We start from the raw sequence: 23,756 nt of genomic DNA, 5'->3' as shown, positions 1-23,756 counted from the left end.
TATATTGTACGTTCATAAGCGAAACGAATGTATTGTACCCACCCTAGTCCTCTTTCAATCGATCTCCAGACCCCGAGATGAAATCGAGAGAGAACGAGTGGGGGCATGTGTGATACCTAAGGCGGATTCAAAATTTTGAACCAGTGATCATAGCATCCGCAAATCATATATAAAGGGTATTCAATGTTTGTTTCGTTTCTGAACGTACAATATGCTCCCTCCTATCCTTTCTAGTTTACATATAAGTTTTATGTGTAGTCAAAGTATCTCTACTTTGATAAAAAAAGTATCAACATTCAACAACGCCCAATCAATATTGTTAGATTCGTATGTACTCCTAGATTTATACTCGAGATGGTTTCCAATTTGTTTTCAACCACGTGAATGTGCTTGTTCTCGCGCATGCTCTTCCTACTAGGATTTCGCCACGTATAGCCAGTCCAATAGTAACTTTTTTAAGCTCCCTGTCCAATAGTACTAGTGGAGTACTGACAACATCTGTACTAGAGTATGCAGTGCTCATAGTTGTACTCCCTCCTTCCATTTATATAGGGCCTGTGTGGAGGAGAGAGATGTGAAAAAGTAAGGGGAGTGAGCCCTCATGCAAGAGCCTAGCTATATACGCATTCCTAGTTAAATACGTACAATAAATATGAAGAAAGAGATGGAGAGGAGGTGGAAAAAAGTACTAATACAATAGCCAACCTTATAATTTTTTTGCGGGAAATAGCCAACCTTATAGCCCACACTACTGTATGAGTGCATATAATAGATGATGGCTATAGATGACATGGCAGTTCCTTATAGCCATCGACTGGCTATATTATTAACCATGCTCTAATGCGTTTTTCAAAACCGCATTTGACTATTGACAAGATTAATAGTACATGAGATGTATAATGTGAAAATTATATCATTGGAAGCTCCTTTCACATACGTATCCCTGCCTTACCCTCCCTTTCGGTCACTTACTAGCGGACCCCATGCTTGCTAGGCCCCGCATGTCAGTTACTCAATGGGTTTGGCGACGTCAGGGGATCCTCATCCATAGTATACTCCCTCTGTTTTTATTTACTCCGCATAAAATGACGCGGGCCGAGGAGAGGGAGGGACGTCGGTTTGCTCTCAACTGCGGTCCCACAAGCGAGCGAAAATGCAAGATGAAGCGCGTTCCATTCGGTGAGCGACATGGAGGTCCAGCGTGCCGGGCTACAACGTGAACACGATAAGAGCGATGTACAGTAAAAACCGATTGACCGGTCGTCACCGGAACCACTATTCACACCAGAACCTTCGCTGCTCGGCCTATGCCAGCCACTGCCCTAAAACCACACCTAATCTCCAGCCCCTTCCCCCACCTTTCGATCCCCTAGCCCGCATCAAGCATCCCCTAGTTCATCGGAAAGCCATGGTGCACCACAAGATCACGTACTACAAGATGCTGACGCCGGAGCACCGCGCAGAAATCACGGTGGCGGTCGGCGCTAGAGACCTCCGTTCCCAAGCTCGCTTTGCGGCGGGCCAATCCCCGAGTTCTCTAGAGCCAAGCTACGAGGAGGAGGAAGCCGATCCAATGTTCATGGTGGAGGTCGCGGCGCAGAAGGCCCCCGATGGGTATGAGATTATGGACATCGACTTCGTGCCGTCGTCCGAGTCCGCCATGGTGCAGGCGGACCAGCGGTTCAACCTGGCGATACTAAAGGTGGACCGGGAGGCAGAGGCTCAACTCGACATGTTGCGCGCGCATGCCGCTGCCATCGAGGCTCTCCTGCAGGTGGAACCGGATGTCGTGGATGTGAATCGGGCGGCGGAGGCTCAACTTGAGGCGGAGCGCGCGGATGCCGCTGCCATCGAGGCCCTCCTGCAGGCGGAACCGGACGTCCTGAACCTGAACCGGGTGGTAGAGGCTCAACTCGACGCGGAGCGCGTGGATGCTGCTCTCATCGAGGCCCTCCTGCATTTGGAACCGGACGTCCTGGACTTGAACCGGGCGGCGGAGGCTCGACTAGATGTGGAGCAGGCGGATGCCGCTGCCATCGAGGCCCTCCTCCAGGCGGAACCAGACGTCCTCGACTTGAACCGGGCGGTGCTCTCGTCCGTGCACAGCGCCTGCATGCTCCGTGTGAACTAGTAGCTGGAGGTCGAGGACAACCACGGTGCGGAGACACACGTCGGCAGCTACGGCTGGTTCGCGCCGGTAGCCAAAGACGACGAGGCCGTCTCATTCCGCGAGCAGTGATAGTTTTTCTTTATGTTGTTGTTTTTATGGATCTTTTGTTGTGTAGTAAAAACATATATTGTTATGCAAGTCGCCTGACTTGGGTCAGTCTACCATTTCAGGTGGTTGGATGAATATCCTACGTCTCCTAACCCTTCTTCCTCATCTCTTCTTCTTCCCAAACAAACCACCGCACGGGCCGTACAGATACTCCTCAACATGCGGTTGGATAAACATACGCTATGAACAAAAATTATGTGTCAGCGTTAGGATGGCTGAGTTTGGTTTGTTCACATGCGACAACACATGTCAGTGAGGGTGTGTTCCCTTGCTTGGGTTTGCGGCGTGCAGGAGCGACTGTGCATGTGAGGGTGCGGTGCGACCGTGGCGTGCAGGAGCGACCGTGTGAGGGTGCGGTGCGACCGCGACAGCCATGCGCAAGTGTACCTCCTTTTCATTTTGAAAACTTTAGGCAAGCTTGGAAAAATGTGTGGCAAAGTATGGCAATGCAAGGCCTAGAGCCAAACAGGATAAGTACGTAGTACTACGTACTAGGAGTACTAGTGTTAAAAAAGAAAGGCGGGGTTTTCCTTCATGGGATTAAACGATACAAATCCTCGTTTCACGTGTCAATTAATGCGTATTTTTTTCTCTAAATCCCAAAGAGCTAACCATCTCACTCCTCATCGCTTGATTAATGCAGCGCCATGCAAACCAACCTTCTCACTTCCACATGCATGCAGGGGATATTAATGTCCTTGGTTGCTAGTACGAGGCAAACCCCGTCAATTTTGCCTCGATTAGTGTTAGTGGCCTTTTGCAAATTGTAATTTTGATATATTGGCCTTGTGTACAAAAAATGGAGGTAGTAACTATATTTGACTTCCTTCCCCATTGCAGTGACGTCGATGATATCTCGAACGTTGTGGTTTGGCGAAGTGCATTCGACGGAGAACACCATTGAGGGAGACCACGGTAAGTCATTCTTAAGTGCCGCCTGCAAGCCGAGACAACCGCCTTATTTGCATCCAAGAAGTCCGTTGAACCAAAGGACGCGTAAATGTACTAGTACTACTCGTACACAATAGCATCCATCCAGCTTAGTGCGGTGAGATGGTTTCTCGAAGAAGACGATGGAGAAGCAGAGTCAGCGAAGAGTGAAATGATGGTTGCTTCGTCCGTGCTTTGAGATTTGACGCCTCACTGCTTTGTGATTTGTGATAAAAGGGACAGGGGAGTAGACTCTGTCCTCTATACTGTACATGCGTCCAAGCATGGGAGAAAGAGGAGAGATGTTGCATTTTTCTATTCCTTCAATCAATCAATCAGGGAGCTTCGGTTCCATCCTTTTGGCTTTGGCAACACCGCCCACAATGGTTCCCACGATGCCAAAAGCTATTTTCACATTTGGCTACACATTGTGGATGCCCTTAGCCGTACCACTTGGTTTTGCTCCTGTGTGCTATCTATACAAATCTCAATTATATTGATCTAAAAAATAATAGAATCAAGATTAGTAAAAAGGAGGTGATTTTGCCACGCGGATGGCGGGGGAGGTTTCTTATTTTTAGGTGATGTTGTCCTGGTGGTTTGCTAACATGCGGTCCCACGTGATAGTGCTTTACCAAGCCAATCCGCTTCCCACATGAGGCAGAAAAACGGCAGAAGCAACACATGGTTAACTTGAAGAAGATGAGGAAGAAGCGGATTCAGCAACGCGTGAAATGATGGTTGCTTCGTCCCTCCAACTTGTTTTTTTAGCATTATTACTTCGTCCCTCCAACTCAACTACGGGAAAGGTGCAGCTTTGTGATTTGACGCCTCATTGCTCATTACTACGTCGGCGCCATGACCGAGTGCTTCACCCCGGCTGCTCTGCACTGTATTCCGGTATGGCACGTGGAACCGGTAGCTTAATACCCCACATGTCGGCGAAAGGGGCTAGAATATTTATGAAAGCGAGCGCTGCACTCTTATGACGGAGGAGTACACGACACAACGGCCCAGTGAATTGTCACTTGTACTGTATATAGTACTATAGTTTTGTTGTTTCGCACGATCCATCGATACAAACCCGATTAAACAGGAAAGGGCGGGATTTTTCCCGCGAGGTATATGATACTGGCCATACATTTCAAAGGCAATTTTAATGTATGTAAACTGAATAATTAAGTAACAATATGATATCTAGTAAAACTAAAAACACATATGATTTATTGTGTTAGAGTGTAGTAGTAGTAGTGTTGTATTGCATAGTTGTTAGATGTAACATGCGAGAACATGTAGAGATGTAGTTTTGGAGGGCCTACAGAGAGAAAAGCATAATCCGTTCACCGAACTTCAGAATAAGCTGATTACGGTCACTATATACGTTTTGCGGTGATTATACGGTCACTTGCTCACGGGTAAGCATCGGATTGCACTCTGTTGACCGGCCAAATAGTCTGCGTGGCACCATGTTGACTAGTTAAATTGACCACGTTCCTTGTGGGTCCCACCTATCAGTTCGCATAGGGAAAAGGTCAGATAAACACAAATTTACGCAGGCGCGACAAGACTCCACCCCGTGCGCGGGAATCACCTAGTTGTGTATATGTCTGTCAGGGCCTGATGTGTGCGCATGCACGTGTAGGTTGAGCACTTGAGTGTGAGAGTGTGTGTTGGTCGTGTGGTGTACTAGTGTGTGCATGCATGCGTGCGTGTGTGCGTGTGAGTGTTGCGTGCGTGCGTGGCTGCGTGTGTACGTGTGAGTGTTGCGTGCGTGCGTGGGTGCATGTGTTCGTGTGAGTGTTGCGTGCATGCAGTTCGTGTGCATGCATGCGTGTGTGTATAATCACCACACCAGCTCATGTGTGTTAAAACAGACGGCTCGGCATACCAATACAAGGCCACCTTGTCCGCTATGCCCGCAGTCATGACTTCGAACCACCGTCCAATATTTTTTTGTCGTTTGTTTTCATTCTTACTAGCAAGATGCCCGTGGATTGCATGTAACATCAAGATGCATTTGTATGACTAGTTTATCTTGTAAGAGAAAAGGATGAACGAGGGAAGGCCTTATTTGCAAATGTGGAGAGGTGTGTGGGTACCTTTTTGCAAAACTGTCATAGTTTCTTTCCTATCCGTCAGATATAAATCAGACGGCCTATATTATAGGATGGTAGGCACACCATCATCACCAACTCTGTTTTTTTATAAGAGTGTATTTTATCCCTACTCTTATAAAAAGCATAGTCGGTGATGATCGTGTGCCTGCCATCCTGCAATATAGGCCGTCCGATCAATATCTGACGGATAGGAAGGAAACTATGGCAATTTTGCAAAAAGATACCCACACCCCTCTCCACACTTGCAAATAAGGCCTTCCCTTGTTCATCCCTTTCTCCCACAAGATAAACTACTCATACAAATGCACTTGATGTTCTGTGCAGCGCATGGGCATCTTGCTAGTATTTTATAAGAGTGTAGATGTAGAGTAGATACAAGCCGATAGGTGGGCCCGATGGTAGTAAGATAATGTGATGCAACACTAGAGGTGCCACGTGGAGCATTTAACTGGTCAACTATTCGTGTCTTGAGCAAATACAGGGTTGTACGGTGAGCCCGTGACTGTATAATAACCACAAAACGTAAATGGTGACCCTAATGAGTGGATTCTAAAGTCCAATGTACGTATCGTGCTTTCGCTTCAAATACAATGATAGTCACTGTATATATCACGAGAGAAAGATGAAGCATGTGTGAATGTGCTGGGGGCTTACTTTTAGAGGACCTCGGGATAGTTTGTGTGCGTACGTGAAAGGGGCGTAGAGGGGGTATGCGATGGAGAGAGAGATGCTCTTCGTTTCTCTTTATTATGACTAACTTTATATATAGTATTATAATATACAAATTCACAGTGCGGAATAAATATCATTGTGGGCACCATGCAATGCAAGCGTTCATACTCCTCCATATAACATTGTAATGTTGTATATATGTAGAAATTCTAAAACATTTTTTGGCCAGACTTTATTCAAAAGGAATGTTGTATGCGAAATAAACATGAAGAGAGGGCTTTTCAGATGAATGGGGTACATGATGTAACATGTGTGAATGTGTAGTTGATGCATTTGGCAAGGCCTAGAGAGGTATGTGTGTGTATTACGTATTCGTGAGAGGCATGGATAGAGGGGCCAACAGGGGGGCGTGGGAGAGATAGCACGAGAAATGAGAGTGGTCTAGAGAGAGAGATGAATATGACGTCACGGCGAGAGATTCCCTTGAGTGTGTATATGCAAGGGGGGAGTGGATAGAGGCACCAGGAGAATATATTTTTTTGTGTGTGGTGTCTGTGTTGGTATGTGTGGGTGTGAGAAGATAACGAGGCGTGGGGGCAGAGGGTGTGTCACCGCGTGAGGTATGGTGGGTCGAGGTGAGGCCCTTCGTTCGGTTCCGTCCCGCGCCACATTGGTCAGCCCGTGATGCATTTAGGGAGACCCATGGATGACTAGTCGTACCAGACAAAGATATCATAATTGTGAAGGACTCTATGTCCACTGACAAAGCCGGTTAGGATTTGTAACCCTAGGTTCTCGGACTAAGGTAACCCCGTTATCTCTGATATTACTATTCATCCAACCTAACATTAAGGGGCATCCTACAGAATGCTCTGCTAGAATCATACTCGTCGATTAGGAAGAGAGGTGTGAGACAATGCGTGAGAGACATGCCTAAAGATAATGTGCGTACAGGAGACACGTAGGCAGGTCTATGTATATAGAAAGGGTCGGTGGGGATTGTGCGTGTGTATGCTTGTGAGAGGATGAATGCTTGTGATAAAGGTTAGTGAAAATAGTCGTAAATGGTTACGAGAGGGAGGGAGGGTTATATCGAGAGCATGTGTGCGAGAAAGACACCTCGGGAGAGAGTGTGTGAGCATGTGTGAGAGACCACCGATGGAGAGTGAAACTACACGTACAAGACTGTTGTACACATTGATTAAAGATATAAATTGTATCCAAATATTAGGATGGGATCATGATATTTGCAAATCGCGTAAGGAACGGTCATTGATCCATCAAACATCTAGATTCTATGGAATTTGAGCATGTCTATGTTATTATTCGACACAATTGATCCACATAGTTAGTTTTTTGAACTCCAGACAATGCATCGCTTTAGCAATCGAATATAAATGTGAGTATAGTTCATGTTGTGTGTGTAAAGCACATTATACATATGGAAGTTACACAATGAACATTATAAATAGCTACCTATGAACTAGCATAAATTTGAATTCAACTTAAGGTGGTTTTAAAAAATTGAATTCAACATGAAGTCCATTCAATTATTTGAATTTGATATCATGGCATTTGTAAATCATACCTAAATTATGGGGGCACCAATATTTGCTCTGATTTTTTACATAATATCAAATGTAGTCGTGTACAAAATAGATTCTAATTTAGCTCCTCTGTTCCAAAATAATCGTAGTTATAGGATTTTCAAGTGTCAAAATTTCAAAAAAGAAGCGGATAATTTAATGAGGTTTTCAAACATACAAGGTCAAATTTAACGTTGTCTATTTAGGTCAGTCCTCAAAGTTCAAGAGTACTCTAAACGTGAATGCTCGTGTTTCAAATTTTGAACGAAGCGCCAAAAGAGCCTCTACTCGCCCGAAACCGCGTGAGACCAATGTTTGGTAGTACAAGGAAATTACTTTTCTAATAACTCTGACCCATGAAACCTACCGGCCCGACGTCCAAAGGTCTAAACCAGGGTAGGTTTGTAGCTTCATCTAGACGCCATGCAACCGCCTCCGAAAAACATTCATACACAATGGCCGCCTAAGAACACATGCACGCGGCCGAAATCGCTCCCGCCCACTATTTGGGACACCTGGGATTACCATCCTACCCCCGACCCAAAGTAGGTCCGAAATTTAAGAGGGGGGCAAAGTTTGTACTTCCCCAAATTTCAAACAAGAGTGTCCCATCTTCTGTTCAAAAAAGCCAAAAACAAGCGCGTCCTAGACCGAAACATGGTTCTCCCCCTCCCCCCCCCCCGCCCACCAGTCTGATTCCCCATTCATACTCTGTGGGCGCAAAAACTACCTCTCCACCGGCCGCGAAACCCCAGCGTCCTCCGTCCGCCACCCCATTCCACCCATCAACCGCCGCCCTCCTCCATCACACCGGAGCCGATACCCCGACGCCATCGTCCACCGCAACCTCAACCGCAACGCCCTCCATGGCTAGTAGTTGAAGCCGAGGCCGAGCCAGTTCAACCACATCGTCCTGTGTCTCACCGCTGTCGCTCCAACTTTGCCACCCTCCACCGCACCGGAGATGTTCCTGCTACGCCGTCCTTCGCCGCCTCGGATCTGCTTCCCCTCCGCCGACATACGGCCAGGCAACACAGTCAACAATTTGGCCATGGGTTCATCCAAGCCTGCACCCTCCAGAACATCGGTTTCCCCGGCAAAAAGAAGAAGATCGGTGCGACATGTGGAGGCGACCACACCGGCAACCGAAAGTGGTACTCCTCTTTCCTTATTCGTGCAAATCTTATGTGTCTGCTTGCACGGTATTCATCCCACAGAAGACACTAGTTGCCCCGCTTCTTCTTGATACTAGATGTTCCTACTAACTCGCGATGCACAAGGTTTCTCCTCATATACTATTTCACCTTAGCTAGAGGTTCGTCGCCCCCTTGAATTTCAATTCCTGGTCAGTTGATTCCCAATTAATGGAAGCATTCCCCGGCGTAACAGGCGCTAGTCCGCCTATTACGCCGGGGAAGCAGCGCCTCAATGTTTATCTTAGGGGCATGTGGGGCCTAGAGCTACTGGCGCCTGATCTAGAGGTCGGCCGGGATTAAAGGGATGGCCTAGGGGCGCTGCCAAGCACAGCGGTGGTGTGAGGTTGAGGGGAGGGCGGGGCGGCGGAGGCAGGGGTCTGGGCCAGTGGTCGCTGGCGGTTCGAGAAAGATCGTCAATAGTGACTAGCGGGAGGTAGACGAAGGACATCTGCCCGTTCCTTATCGATCGGATGGTTCACTAAAAAAATCAACTGACCTATTTATTTTCAGTCGACTGTTATCTTGATATGACCACATGTGGTGCTGTGCTGGAGGAGTACCTGCATTTCCTGTGCTCATATATTACAAAATCATATGAAGTAGAATCTAATTTTGTTTTCCATGCAATCTTGTAGAGCTATCATATGTCTCTTGTCATTTATTTTTCAGCCACCTGGTATCTGCTACTTTTACATTGCACTAGTTCTACACACACTTCACCCATACTCCCACTATTGTGTTTTTATGCAAGGGTATTTCAGAGTCTGCCTCGAGAGAAGCAGAAAAGAACAGAGAGAAGTCGCTCCAGCTTTCTACGCGGGTAAGCACGACACGTTACAACGCTATAAAGGGTGTAGTGCCAGCAGATGGAGACGGTAAACGTAGCTCTAGAGTTGATGACCTCGCTCGCAATGAACCACCATCCCAGGTGCTTGCTTTAACTTCGCGGTGTCATATGTGGTTGCATGTTCCATATGGTGTCTAGCTTGTATTCGAAAGGCCGAAGTCGGTCTTTATTAAGATAAGGAAAGATATTTTTTACATGAACCACTATCCCATGAGCACCAGAAGACAAATAGCTAGTCAAGGCACTGGCCGAGCCAGTGACAAGCCCAGCAAAGAGAGGCATCACCTGGAAGCCAACTAAAAAGCCGTGATGGTGGCGAAGCAGCCCGCCTCCCACCAGGCTCTCAGGTCCTAAATGATCATGCTCAACACTCCAACCGGATGTCTAGCTTGTATTGCTTCCAATTTGGTTAAATTGCATCACCTTAGCTTACACATCATACCTTTGAATATGACATGCCTTTCTGTTTTTGGTACATGCTAGTACATCTGTGTATTAACCATGTTCTTACATCAAACTAATGTTCTTGTGTATCCCTCATCAATCACTTATGATGAGGCAGTCAGGCAAGTGGATTGCTCCTTATGTAAAGAATGCAGCGTCAGCCTCCCGACATGATTCTCAAGAAACAACAAGGCTAGATGAAGATAGTGAATGTAGCTCTGTAGTTGATTACCGCATTTCCCCTACACTAGCATCGCAGGTGCTTCCTCTAACTTGGCAGCGTGATATGTGGTTGCATGTTGCATATGGTGTCTAGATTGTAATTCTTCCAATCTGGTTAAACTGCATGTGCTACTTTGCTTAGCTTGTACATTATACCTGATAATGTGACATGCCTTCCTGTATTTAGTACATAGTACATCTGTCTATTAAGCATGTCCTCACATAAAACTATTGTTTTTGTATCCCGCATAAATCAATATGACGAGACACCTTCAGTATATGCAGTGTGATATTAGTTAAATCTTTGATATGATTTATAGCATGCGCTGCTTCTAATTTGTTGAAATGCCATTTATGATGGGACACTTTTAACTTGGCAGAATCATATTGGTTGCATCTTTCATGTGGTGTCTAGCTTGCATTGCTTCTTATTTGGTGAAATGGTTTCTGCTTAGTTTACACAAACAGTTGTGAATATGCCATGCCATCCTGTTTTTCGTATTATTCCATCCTGGAATCATGTGTTTGCCTTACATCAAAGTAGTGATTGTCAGTATCATGCACAAATGAGTTCTGAAGAGTGAATTTTATTGCTTTTTCTTGTCGGTTTTACTTGACAATTCAAAATCAATAAAGCGGAAGGAAGTTAGCAAGGCAGCGGATGAAGGTGCTCCTTCCAAATGGAGGGCCTCTGCAGATTCTACTCCTCCATCCCCCCAAGATGATTTCCAAGACAACACATGCATAGACACTCAACGTAGTTGTGTTGGTGATCAGCACGTCTCCCCTAGTGCACCATCATAGGTGCTCCCTCTAACTTGGCAGTGTTATATGTGGTTGCATGCTATGTATGATGTCTAGCTTGTATTTCTTCTAATTTTGTTGAATTTCATCTGCTTACTTTACACATTATACTTGTGACTAAGACACGTGTTCCTGTTTCTAGAACATACAATATCTGTCTATCACACCATTTTCTTACATCAAAGTACATTTGTTCTGAAGAACTAAGTTGTTATTCGTTTTTCTTGTTGGCTTGACTTAACATGGCACAGAGAAAGAGGAAGCAAGACAGAACGACAGGGAAAGGGAAGCGGAACAATCCTGCAGATTATGCTGGTACTGATGGTGCAATAGAAGGTCAAAGTCCAGCGGAAAATTGTACCGACAGGGTATCCCATTGTCACAGCCCTAGAATATTGTTTGTAAATAGTTGCATCTTCATCCAGGCATCATATTTAAATTTCTGAAACTTGAACTGAGGAATTTTGGAAGCCTCAAAAACTCTAAATAAAGAGGGGCAAGAAACCCTAAAATTGCAATCAGTAAATCCAAAATGCCCTAGAAATAGCTCTGACAATTTTGGCAAGAGTTATAAATCAAACCAAAATTTTGGGACATTTCTAAGGAATTATTGGGCTCTAATTTTAAATCAATATTTTATTTGAATTTGGAGTTATATTCATAATATATAATGAATATATTTTCAAATGACCTGAGATATTTTTGTTATGTGTGGAGAAGTCCATTAAGTGACTTAAAAATATCCAGGGGAGTTTTGGCACTGTTTTCAAATTCTGTTTGAATTAAAATTCAGTGCCAATTAAATAAAACAGAACAGAAATAGGAAAAACAGAGAGAGGGAGAGAAGGCCACCTGGGCCACTTACCTGGCGCCACTTACCTGGCCTAGCTCCATCTGGCCGGCCCAGCCCACCTCCTCCCCCTTGTCATCTTCCTCCTCTGCCAGGAGGACGAACAGAGGCGAGGCGTGGCGCGCGCCCGAGAGGCCTCGACCACCTCCTGCTTCCCCCTGGCCACCTCCTGCTTCCTCCTCGACGCCCGGAGACGCCACGCACCTCCCTGCCTCTCTTCCTCACTCTCCCGCGTCTCCATCCTCTCCCCGGAACACTCCCCCCCTCCTCTGTTCTCCTCACCGAGCGGAGCCGTCGCCGCCGCTTGCTGCTGCCGCGGCCACCGCCTTCCCCTCACCCCTCTGACGTGCCCGAGAGCCCCACCTTCACCTTCTACGCCTCCTCGACGAGCCAAGCAACCGGGGACGCGCCGTATCACCGCCATCGACATCATCTTCAACCTCGGGCACCGCCGATCTCCGTCGCCGATATGTCGTCCACAACCCGTCCCCGAGCCCAACGAGACCGCCGACGAACTCGCTGTGAGCTCCACTCCGTTTCCCCTCCTTCGTTTTGCTCGTTTCCGTGCCGTAGCACCCCCGCCCACATTCCCGAGCACCGCCGTCCGCCATGGCCGTGTAGCTCTCCTGACCTGAGCCCCTCTGCTCGAACCCGTGGCACCAACGCGCTTCTGGTGGCCCGCGGATGCCGTCTGGACCATCAGCTTCTCCCCTAGCGCGCCGCAGCCCCAACCCCGCACATGGCCAAACTCCGGCCGCCGCTAGGAGCCCGTTTCCGGCGAACCCCGGCCTCCCTGTGCCCAGCTGCATGCGCCACTAGATGCGCGGGAGCACGGGCTCCCTCTTGGTGCCCTCAGCGCGACCAGCCGCGGGCTGTAGCGCCATCCCGAGAAACTCCGGCGAGGTCCCGCCGTCGCCATGGTCGCCGGCGTCACTAGCCGACGTGGCCGCGTGATTAGCACTAATCACGGCCAGATAACCTCCCCAGAGCCGCTGACGTATGGGCCCCACGCCCTTATTTAATCCTTATCTTTTTCTGTTAAGTTTTAATCTAACCACCATGGGCCTACACGTCAGCTTTGACCAAGCTGACGTGGCTGTTGACCTGGTCCCACCTGTCATTGTCACTAACCAGCACTAGTCACTGACCAGTGGGCCCCACTGGTCAGGTTTGACCTGGGGCGCCCAGTTGACTCTGTTGACGTCACAGTGGCGTGGGGCTGACGCAATAAGTATTTTCTGAATTTAAAAATATTCAGGAAATTCCAGAAAATAGCTAAAACTTCAATAAATCATAGAAATTCAACCGTAACTCCAAATTAAATAAATTATATATGAAAAATTATCAGAAAAATTCAAGGAATCCATCTGTACCATTTTCATGCATGTTAGAACAACTTATCACTACTGTTTAGGACAAATGAATTAAATGGCATTTGAATAATCACATATGGAGTTTGAATTTGAATCTTGTATTCAAACCAACTTCATTTAATCTGTTGCTAGTTGCATTAGCTCAAAACACATTCATATTGCCATGTCATAGCATGCATCATTTTGTGCATTGCATTGATTGTGTTCTTCTTTGTTGCCGGTATCTGTTCCCTCCCGGTAGACGATGTTTCGACGTTGTGATCGTTGACACTGATGAAGACTCAATGTTATCTTCAGAAGTGCCAGGCAAGCAAAACCCCCTTGTTCATTCCGATAAAATCCCACTCTCTCGCTCCTGCTCTCTTTTACTGCATTAGGACAACAACGACATATTTGATACTTGCTGCGGTAGCTGAACCCTTTATCCTTTGCATGACCTGTCATTGCCACAGTAAATAGATGAAACCCACTAGCATGAGTAGGAGTTGTTTGAGCCCTGATGTGCCTACTCATTCATGCTTGTTTGTCATGCCTGCTACTGCTTAGAGTTGAGTCAGGTCTGATTCATCGGGGATGAATCAGAGGCGTGTGAACATGTCCTACTGTGTGTGAGCTAAGTGTGTGAACACGATTTGGTAAAGGTAGCGGTGAGAGGCCATGTAGGAGTACATGGTGGGTTGTCTCATTGCAGCCGTCCTCAGGAACTGAGTTCTGTGTTTGTGATCCATGATTCAGCTACTACCACGCATTGGGCCCGAAACCAATGGACCCTCTCGGCTTCTTGATCACCCTTGTCCTCTGTCCAGGAGTTGCAAGTAGTTTATGGTGTTTGTAGTATGCTGGAGGCCGTGGGCAGCGCTGACTGGAGGGGTGGGCTGTGATGCGGTAGGCACGTGGCCGAGTATACCGGGCGCCCGTTTGGTGTCACGGAACCCTGTTCACATCGTTTGGGGCTGTGAGCGAAACTCCGGCCGGATCTCCTCATGGATGGAACCCGAATAGGCGATAAACCTGGACTAGAGACTCGAGTGTTTAGGTAGGCCGTGGCCGACACCCACGTTGGGCTTCCGCTTGAAGGTTGCCGAGTACATGTCGTGTAAACGGCGGTAAGTGGTGAGAGCGTGTGTGAAGAAGTACACCCCTGCAGGGTTAATATGATCTATTCGAATAGCCGTGTCCGCGGAAAAGGACTTCTGGGTTGCTTATATCAGTTCATAGACAAGTGAAAGTGGATACTCTAAAATACGCAAGATAAGCGTGAGTGCTATGGATGGCGTTCTCGTAGGGAGACGGGAGCGGATCCATAGTGGTGTATTGATATGGTGAATATGTGGACTCATGTGCGCCACCTCAAAAGAGTTACTTGCAGTCGTAGTTCAGGATAGCCACCGAGTCAAAGCTGGCTTGCTGCAGTTAAACCCCACCATCCCTTTGTTGATAATGATGCATATGTAGTTAGTTCTGATGTAAGTCTTGCTGGGTACATTTGTACTCACGTTTGCCTATTTTATGTTTTGCAGAGAGACTTCGGTCTCACTAGTAGTTCGCGTGGTCTTCGACGTTTAGCTTGTTACCTCAGCTACGATCTTGTGCCTCGGCAGGATCTGGTAGATAGTCAGGCTTCTCAGCCTTTTTCAGTTATAGATGTCTGTACCCAGACATGATAGCTTCCGCTTGTGCTTTGACTTGTATGCTCTGATTGTTGGGTCATGAGACCCATGTTTGTAATATCTCGCTCCTCGGAGCCTATTGAATAAATTACTTGAGTCGTAGAGTCATGTTGTGATGCCATGTTGTATTTGCACATATCGAGCATATTGTGTGTATGCTATTGAAATGCTTGGTATGTGTGGGATCTGACCATCTAGTTGTTTATCTTTAGTAGCCTCTTTTACTGGGAAATGTCTCCTAGTGTTTCCACCGAGCCATGGTAGCTTGCTACTGCTCCGGAACACTTAGGCTGGCCGGCATGTGTCCTTCTTCGTTCCTGTGTCTGTCCCTTCGGGGAAATGTCACGCGATGAATATCGGAGTCCTGTTAGCCCGCTACAGCCCGGTTCACCGGAGTCCTGCTAGCCCAGTGCTACAGCCTGGATTCACTCGCTGATGACCGACACGTTCGATGCTGGGTCATGAATGCCTGTCCCTGTAAGTCTATGCCACTTTGGGTTTACGACTAGCCATGTCAGCCCGGGCTCCTTATCATATGGATGCTAGCGACACCGTCATATACGTGTGCCAAAAGGCGCAAACGGCCCCGGGCTAAGGTAAGGCGACACCCGTGGGAATACCGTGCGTGAGGCCGCAAAGTGATATGAGGTGTTACATGCTAGATCGATGTGGCATTGAGTCGGGGTCCTGACAGCGTTGGTATCAGAGCTTGACTGCCTGTAGGATTACCAAGCCAAACTGGTCGAAGTTGAGTCTAGAAATTCTTTAGTTATGTAAGGGAATTGATTGTGGGATGGAACGTAAGGCTCTTTTTACTCCTTATACCTTATGCCTTCTGATCTGAGTCATCTTATCTTTCCTGTGGGGATTAAGAACTAGGCTATCTCTTCTTTCTATCAGGATCACGTGTTACTAATCAGTGGACTTATAAGATTGTTGGATTTAAGTCTCAGTTCAGTTCCTACTACTTCCATATGCTAATTGTTGATCTCGAAACCTTGATATTGTGCTTCTGAGTGGTTATGCCACCATTTTTGTGAATGTCTCAAATCTCTTCTGAGCATTTACAGCCGTTATGCTGTCCGAGTCATCCCAGGTTTCTAAGTAGTCTGATGCATTTGCAAATTCCTTCCTCCCGCTTCGATGTTACTTTGGGCCAGATTAACCACACTAATCGGTGTGTTGAGGTAATTATTACCTCGACATATATGTTGGAATTATTATTATGACCCTAAGTGCTTAGGGGATCATCTAGTAATTTAGCCATGATTTGTGTTCCCAGTGTGATGATTCTGGCCATCATTCTCGAAAGCATCCCGTGATGCTACTTAGTAGTACGTATTCTACTCCTTGGGTTTTGAACCCGAGATTCACTCTACTTACTTCATGTTGATAGGGTTTGCTAGTTCCTTTAGGATATTAGTAACCTTTGCGATAGTCCTCGAGGTTCGTGGTACATCCTTATTCCAAATACCATGAACTACTTATGGCAGAAGTTCCTCGTTGAACTGAACGATCACAACCAGAGTGCTCTTGATGAGTTCTCCATTATATGTTATGGCTCTGCCAGTTCTAGTTTTCTGCATGGGTTATCCGGAAGAAATGTTGATCTCGCTCGACATACTAATCTATGCATCCACAACTCAGAAAATTATATGTTCCTTTGAGTTGTCCCTCTTTAGTTGTCTACTGACCTTCGTCTATCAATTGATAGTCCAAGGGTATGCATGCATTCGTTTATCGATGCCTATTACCCTTGTGGTCCGTCAAGCCATTCTGTCCTGAATGACTTGGAGAAACAAACTCCAGTACCTCATCCATATCCAGGATTGGGTCAAAGAAGTTGTGCTCCGCAGATCAAATTGCTAATCCAGCTTTTGTTCTGCTCTACCTTGGAGTATTACCATCTTTATATCGGGATTGTTATAGGAATTGCACACCATCCTATGAACTCTTGGTACAGTGATACTTCTTGCCATCATTAGTCATTCCTCGGTCTTCGTGTTGATGCAACCGGAATACCGACAAATGAATTGTGATGTGTGAAACCAGTACGCCTAGCAACCTCGTTGCTGGGTAGTTAAATGGACGATAACCTCATTCTTAGCGTGTTGATTATTGAATCGTCACCCTAAGATTGATTGTGCTACCTAGTCCCTATTTCTGGTGCACTCCTCGACCAATGAGTTAGGAATTATTTCAAGTCCTCACCCATTTGATCATGTCGTCTTGCCCTCAGAAGCAAGATTGTTCTCGAGCTTAGTAACATACTGGTGGTTCGTGACTTTCCAAATATCTTCTTGGAAGTGTTACCGGGTTGTCACCTGACTGTTATGTTGAGCTCGTGATCAAGTTGGGTTATCCTGTAAACCACCCTTCTCCAAGAATCCGTGTTGGATACCCCTGAGCTAGTTGGTTAAGCTACACAACAACCTGGAGAATTGGAAGATAAAAGCTTGCCTGACTTAGTTCGTCCCAAAGGGATATTCTTGTGTAGTGTGTGTTGAAGAAGATGATATCTTCATCGATTGGTCCCTGTGATCAGTTGCTGGACCTATTGTCTTATCAATCCTTTGATTTGAGTATGGGCTATCGTCAAATCAAATCAGTACCAACGATGCTCGTAATGTTGTCTTATTCGTGGTTGATCCCTCGAGCATACACCATTACATCTTTGGTCTGACCAATGCTATCACCGTGTTCACTTAACTATGGAATTCCTTTTAAAAGGAAACCCGGATGAATTGTTGTTGAGCCCATTGACAACATCCTTATCTCCTCCATGATTTTGTTGAACATTAAGCTAGTGTTGGAAATTTTTGAAAGCATTTGTTCATGCTAGCTCATAAAGCATATGTTTGGATGAAGGTAGTGACTTCCTTTAATTCATGTGCATCTGATGCAAGTTGCCGCCGTGGATTCGAGAAAGTCAATGTTGCTTTCTTTGGAATCATTCCAAATCAGTCATGCACACGTGCGAAGAATGCTGTGGTTTGAAGACTTGCAACCTTCAATCTATATGTATCCCTAGCACACCAAGCCACTGATTGATTTGTTCAAGGAGAAGGAGTTCCTTCATAAGAGCTAATCCGGACTTATGTAAGGACTTCGATACCCTCGTTGATGGTTCCCCCTCCTGAACTCGGTAGTGTTTTATTATAAGACTACTATGTGGTCATGCTTGTCTGGGACAGCGTGTTCACATGTTTGTAGCAGAACCAGCTCATGTTTTGGAGCTTACTATCGTAGTTCATTCCCCGAGAATCTCGCAACGTCATCTCGTCGATTTGTGTTGCAAATTTCCGTTTTTCTTCCTAGACTCGATGAGTCTGGAATATCCTGACACCAACCAGATCTGAATCTCAGGCAGATATGATGGTTGGAATATTTCCCAAGAATTATAATATTGGTCGCGCGATAACCGGTAAAGTGGATGTCGTGGCCAACACACCCAGTCGGAAGACCTGTTATTATAATATCTTGATTGATGAAGTTGGCCACCTCCCCATAGGGATTTCGTAGGATTTACTCCCTAGTTGCCCCTATGGATTTCTGTGTTCCGAAGTCCGACCTTTTTACTTGATGTTCTAGATATCAAACCATATCTATGAATGGGTTACACTAGCACATCAAGGAGAACATTAGAAGCGGAGTGCTAAATGTCTCTCGGTCGATCATCCAGATTTCGTTCCCTTGGCCTCGCTAAGGTGAAATCTGAGAAAGTGTTATCCTCCTTTGCATGTGCATCGTCCATCGCTATTCATCATGGTAGTATGTTGTGCTGTCGGCACCCTTGACACGGATGTTGATAAAACCTTGATGATTGTGGAAATGCTCAAGTTCTTGAGAGCACGCACAAGCGTTACGTGTTATCATCGGCTCTAACTGGGATTACTCTCAGTTTCCTCGGCAATGCTATGACCTCTTCAAACAGTGAATTCACTCCCTATTGTTGGGCTCTTCCCCAGTTACCAGAATCATTCCCAGCATTTGCATTTTGTTCCCAGCTTGCACCGCCAATGTGCCATTCTACCATGGGTCTCTTCCATTTCCGGTGATAAGCAAACTCATCCATTACGTTGTCTTCAACAAGGTAATCCACATCATCCAAGTCCGAGTATGCCATTCTACCGACCCCCGCCAATCGATTGCTGTGACTTGCCTTAGACTGATATAGAGAGTTTCAATGATCTCTGAATCAAAGGTAATTCTTTTTGCCACTTAAGGGGATATATCTACGAGTCACGGTTCCGAAGGTGTCTCGTTGTGGTTTCATGGCAACTCAACTCCTCGCTACGTTGACAATCGATTACCACCTTCTTAAGCGTGAAATTGTTGTCTACCTAGTGCACCTTCGTCATCCGTCTCTTTCCACCCCTCTTGATGTGTAACTCGTGTCTCAACCTGAGAGATGGTCCTATGTCTCATTCCGTGAGTTGTTCGATCTTCGAGAAGATCGACCCTTCTAGAGTCTCCTTCTTCCCTCCATGTCATGTTGACAGGATTTCGCAGAGCAAGACTTCAAGACAATGATGGTGAATGAATCAACGTTCAACTGAAGTGCACCCTGGATCGTGAAGATTGTGCTAGTTTGCGTTCCCCCTTCACCTTACCCTACACTTGAATCTCGGGACGAGATTTTTGTTTAGTGGGGGTGAGTTGTCACAGCCCTAGAATATTGTTTGTAAATAGTTGCATCTTCATCCAGGCATCATATTTAAATTTCTGAAACTTGAACTGAGGAATTTTGGAAGCCTCAAAAACTCTAAATAAAGAGGGGCAAGAAACCCTAAAATTGCAATCAGTAAATCCAAAATGCCCTAGAAATAGCTCTGACAATTTTGGCAAGAGTTATAAATCAAACCAAAATTTTGGGACATTTCTAAGGAATTATTGGGCTCTGATTTTAAATCAATATTTTATTTGAATTTGGAGTTATATTCATAATATATAATGAATATATTTTCAAATGACCTGAGATATTTTTATTATGTGTGGAGAAGTCCATTAAGTGACTTAAAAATATCCAGGGGAGTTTTGGCACTGTTTTCAAATTCTGTTTGAATTAAAATTCAGTGCCAATTAAATAAAACAGAATAGAAATAGGAAAAACAGAGAGAGGGAGAGAAGGCCACCTGGGCCACTTACCTGGCGCCACTTACCTGGCCCAGCTCCATCTGGCCGGCCCAGCCCACCTCCTCCCCCTTGTCATCTTCCTCCTCTGCCAGGAGGACGAACAGAGGCGAGGCGTGGCGCGTGCCCGAGAGGCCTCGGCCACCTCCTGCTTCCCCCTGGCCACCTCCTGCTTCCTCCTCGACGCCCGGAGACGCCACGCACCTCCCTGCCTCTCTTCGTCACTCTCCCGCGTCTCCATCCTCTCCCCGGAACACTCCCCCCCCTCCTCTGTTCTCCTCACCGAGCGGAGCCGTCGCCGCCGCTTGCTGCTGCCGCGGCCACCGCCTTCCCCTCACCCCTCTGACGTGCCAGAGAGCCCCACCTTCGCCTTCTACGCCTCCTCGACGAGCCAAGCAACCGGGGACGCGCCGTATCGCTGCCATCAACATCATCTTCAACCTCGGGCACCGCTGATCTCCGTCGCCGATATGTCGTCCACAACCCGTCCCCGAGCCCAACGAGACCGCCGACGAACTCGCTGTGAGCTCCACTCCGTTTCCCCTCCTTCGTTTTTCTCGTTTCCGTGCCGTAGCACCCCCGCCCACATTCCCGAGCACCGCCGTCCGCCATGGCCGCGTAGCTCTCCTGACCTGAGCCCCTCTGCTCGAACCCGTGGCACCAACGCGCTTCTGGTGGCCCGCGGATGCCGTCTGGACCATCAGCTTCTCCCCTAGCGCGCCGCAGCCCCAACCCCGCACATGGCCGAACTCCGGCCGCCGCCAGGAGCCCGTTTCCGGCGAACCCCGGCCTCCCTGTGCCCAGCTGCATGCGCCACTAGATGCGCGGGAGCACGGGCTCCCTCTTGGTGCCCTCAGCGCGACCAGCCGCGGGCTGTAGCGCCATCCCGAGAAACTCCGGCGAGGTCCCGCCGTCGCCATGGTCGCCGGCGTCACTAGCCGACGTGGCCGCGTGATTAGCACTAATCACGGCCAGATAACCTCCCCAGAGCCGCTGACGTATGGGCCCCACGCCCTTATTTAATCCTTATCTTTTTCTGTTAAGTTTTAATCTAACCACCATGGGCCCACATGTCAGCTTTGACCAAGCTGACGTGGCTGTTGACCTGGTCCCACCTGTCATTGTCACTAACCAGCACTAGTCACTGACCAGTGGGCCCCACTGGTCAGGTTTGACCTGGGGCGCCCAGTTGACTCTGTTGACGTCACAGTGACGTGGGGCTAACGCAATAAGTATTTTCTGGATTTAAAAATATTCAGGAAATTCCAGAAAATAGCTAAAACTTCAATAAATCATAGAAATTCAACCGTAACTCCAAATTAAATAAATTATATATGAAAAATTATCAGAAAAATTCAAGGAATCCATCTGTACCATTTTCATGCATGTTAGAACAACTTATCACTACTGTTTGGGACAAATGAATTAAATGGCATTTGAATAATCACATATGGAGTTTGAATTTGAATCTTGTATTCAAACCAACTTCATTTAATCTGTTGCTAGTTGCATTAGCTCAAAACACATTCATATTGCCATGTCATAGCATGCATCATTTTGTGCATTGCATTGATTGTGTTCTTCTTTGTTGCCGGTATCTGTTCCCTCCCGGTAGACGATGTTCCGACGTTGTGATCGTTGACACTGATGAAGACTCAATGTTATCTTCAGAAGTGCCAGGCAAGCAAAACCCCCTTGTTCATTCCGATAAAATCCCACTCTCTCGCTCCTGCTCTCTTTTACTGCATTAGGACAACAACGACATATTTGATACTTGCTGCGGTAGCTGAACCCTTTATCCTTTGCATGACCTGTCATTGCCACAGTAAATAGATGAAACCCACTAGCATGAGTAGGAGTTGTTTGAGCCCTGTTGTGCCTACTCATTCATGTTTGTTTGTCATGCCTGCTACTGCTTAGAGTTGAGTCAGGTCTGATTCATCGGGGATGAATCAGAGGCGTGTGAACATGTCCTACTGTGTGTGAGCTAAGTGTGTGAACACGATTTGGTAAAGGTAGCGGTGAGAGGCCATGTAGGAGTACATGGTGGGTTGTCTCATTGCAGCCGTCCTCAGGAACTGAGTTCTGTGTTTGTGATCCATGATTCAGCTACTACCATACATTGGGCCCTGAAATATGACCCTGCTCGACTTCTTATTCACCCTTGTCCTCTGTCCAGGAGTTGCAAGTAGTTTCTGGTGTTTGTAGTATGCTGGAGGCCGTGGACAGCGCTGACCGTAGGGGTGGGCTGTGATGCGGTAGGCACGTGGCCGGGTAAACCGGGCGCCCGTTTGGTGTCACGGAACCCTGTTCACATCGTTTGGGGCTGTGAGCGAAACTCCGGCCGGATCTCCTCATGGATGGAACCCGAATAGGCGATAAACCTGGACTAGAGACTTGAGTGTTTAGGTAGGTCGTGGTCTACACCCACGTCGGCTTTCGCTTGAAGTCTGCCGAGCACATGTCGTGTGCAGACGCTAAGTGGTGGAAACATGTATGAAGAAGTACACCCCTGCAGGGTTAACATCATCTATTCGAATAGCCGTGTCCGCGGAAAAGGACTTCTGGATTGCTTATATCAGTTCATAGACAAGTGAAAGTGGATACTTTAAAATGTGCAAGATAAGCGTGAGTGCTATGGATGGCGTTCTCGTAGGGAGACGGGAGCGGATCCATAGTGGTGTATTGATATGGTGAATATGTGGACTCGTGTGCGCCACCTCAAAAGAGTCGCTTGCAGTCGTAGTTTAGGATAGCCACCGAGTCAAAGCTGGCTTGCTGCAGTTAAACCCCACCATCCCCTTGTTGAAAATGATGCATATGTAGTTAGTTCTGATGTAAGTCTTGCTGGGTACATTTGTACTCACGTTTGCCTATTTTATGTTTTGCAGAGAGATTTCGGTCTCGCTAGTAGTACCGCGTGGACTTCGACGTTTAGCTTGTTACCTCAGCTACGATCTTGTGCCCCGGCAGGATCTGGTAGATAGTCAGGCTTCTCAGCCTTTTTCAGTTATAGATGTCTGTACCCAGACATGATAGCTTCCGCTTGTGCTTTGACTTGTATGCTCTGATTGTTGGGTCATGAGACCCATGTTTGTAATATCTCGCTCCTCGGAGCCTATTGAATAAATTACTTGAGTCGTAGAGTCATGTTGTGATGCCATGTTGTATTTGCACATATCGAGCATATTGTGTGAATGCTATTGAAATGCTTGGTATGTGTGGGATCTGACCATCTAGTTGTTTATCTTTAGTAGCCTCTCTTACCGGGAAATGTCTCCTAGTGTTTCCACCGAGCCATGGTAGCTTGCTACTGCTCCGGAACACTTAGGCTGGCCGGCATGTGTCCTTCTTCGTTCCTGTGTCTGTCCCTTCGGGGAAATGTCACGCGATGAATATCGGAGTCCTGTTAGCCCGCTACAGCCCGGTTCACCGGAGTCCTGCTAGCCCAGTGCTACAGCCTGGATTCACTCGCTGATGACCGACACGTTCGATGCTGGGTCATGAATGCCTGTCCCTGTAAGTCTGTGCCACTTTGGGTTTACGACTAGCCATGTCAGCCCGGGCTCCTTATCATATGGATGCTAGCGACACCGTCATATACGTGTGCCAAAAGGCGCAAACGGCCCCGGGC

The sequence above is a fragment of the Triticum dicoccoides genome, chromosome 7A (genome assembly GCF_002162155.2).
Source record: "Triticum dicoccoides isolate Atlit2015 ecotype Zavitan chromosome 7A, WEW_v2.0, whole genome shotgun sequence".
Classification (NCBI taxonomy): domain Eukaryota; kingdom Viridiplantae; phylum Streptophyta; class Magnoliopsida; order Poales; family Poaceae; genus Triticum; species Triticum dicoccoides.
The sequence above is the reverse complement of the archived record's forward strand: the minus strand, read 5'-3'. Positions refer to the sequence as shown.